The sequence below is a fragment of the Bison bison genome, unplaced genomic scaffold, assembly GCF_000754665.1.
Source record: "Bison bison bison isolate TAMUID 2011002044 unplaced genomic scaffold, Bison_UMD1.0 scf7180017864526, whole genome shotgun sequence".
Taxonomy (NCBI): domain Eukaryota; kingdom Metazoa; phylum Chordata; class Mammalia; order Artiodactyla; family Bovidae; genus Bison; species Bison bison.
The window spans coordinates 2,282,422-2,283,758 of record NW_011495077.1 but is presented as its reverse complement, the minus strand read 5'-3'; the positions used below and the strand labels follow the sequence as shown (position 1 = coordinate 2,283,758).

General features: G+C 40.8%; 1 long non-coding RNA gene across 1 annotated transcript in view; it reads left to right on the top strand.

The window, feature by feature from the left end:
* Positions 1 to 689, top strand: part of LOC104982015 — a 33,295-nt gene extending 32,606 nt beyond the window's left edge. Inside the window, exon 3 of the long non-coding RNA XR_824456.1 lies at positions 377 to 689. This is a non-coding gene — a long non-coding RNA (uncharacterized LOC104982015). The remainder of the gene's footprint in view (positions 1 to 376) is intronic.
* The last annotated feature ends 648 nt before the right edge of the window (positions 690 to 1,337 follow it).

Genomic DNA, 1,337 nt, shown 5'->3' with positions numbered 1-1,337 from the left:
AGGAGTTCAATCTCTAGGAGAGGGCAGGCAGAGGGGCCTGGGGTTAACGCTACCGTAAGAGGGAGAGGACCTAGGAAAGGGAGTGAACCATACATGAGTCATGTGTGTGCATGTGTCTATGTCTGTGTATATACACATTACACAGAAAAAGGAGAGACATGTATCCAAATGTCCCTTAATGGCCCAAAGAGAGCCTGGGGGAATGCAGTCACGTATTGAATTGGAGAGCAATGGCCATGGAGAAATTCAACCCATTCTAGGCCAAGTCACCAGCACCATCTCCTCTTGATGTGCACTTGTGATGAATTATATATTTCTACAAGTGGCCAGTTCAAATAACTGACATCTGTTTGGAAATTGTGCTCATTCTCTGCAGGTGTTTGGACACGGAGAGCAATTTGCGATTTTTAGGTGCTCCACAAACGCTTGCAAATTGACAGACGGACACTGAATGCTGGGCTTCCTTGAGTTTTAAAAATGTGTTTATCTGATGTGGGAAAGTGCTGTCATCCTACATATGCCATGAAGTTTTTATGTTGTGAAATATTTCAAATGAATGGAAAAGAACAGTGTAATATAGCCAACACCCACGTTTCACAAATATCAACATTTTGCCCTATTTGCTTCATCTGTTTTTCAAAATTAAAACATTCCAGATTGAACAGACACCCCCTTTTGTGCTTCTCCAAGATCCCACTCCCTCTCTCCAACCCCCTCCCAGAGGTGGCCACTGTCCTAAAGTTGTGTGCATCTTTCTGGCCCATGTTTTTACATTTTTACTATATATGTGTTCATTATGTAATATGTACATTGTTTTGCTTATTTTTATGCTTTACCAAAAGTGATATTGCCGCACTGTACTCATCATCCGATTTTCATCAGCTTTGTATTTGGGGAATCCAAGCACAGGACACACATCTCTAGTCCATTCATGTTCACTGCATAGAATGAGAATTCTCATTGCTTGAATAGATACTGTTTACTGATCCGTTTTCCTGTCAATAGACATGGGGTTGTTTTGATTTTTATGTATTTTATATAATGGTGCCATCTCCTTGCACCATATGCATGTGAGCGCTCTGTAAAATTTATATTGGAAGAGGGAAGCTGAGTCAAAGGGCACGCACATCTTGACCTTTAGTATATATTACTAAATTTGTTCTCTGAAGCCATATGAGAGCTCCTGTTCCCCCCACATCGTTCTTCATTCAGATAGATGTGAAATAGAATCTCGTTTTCCTAATTACCAATGCAGTTTGGTCTCTACTTGTTTGATGGCCATTCAGGGTTCCTCTTCTGTAAATTGCCTGCTCATTCTCTGTCCACTGTTTATTGAA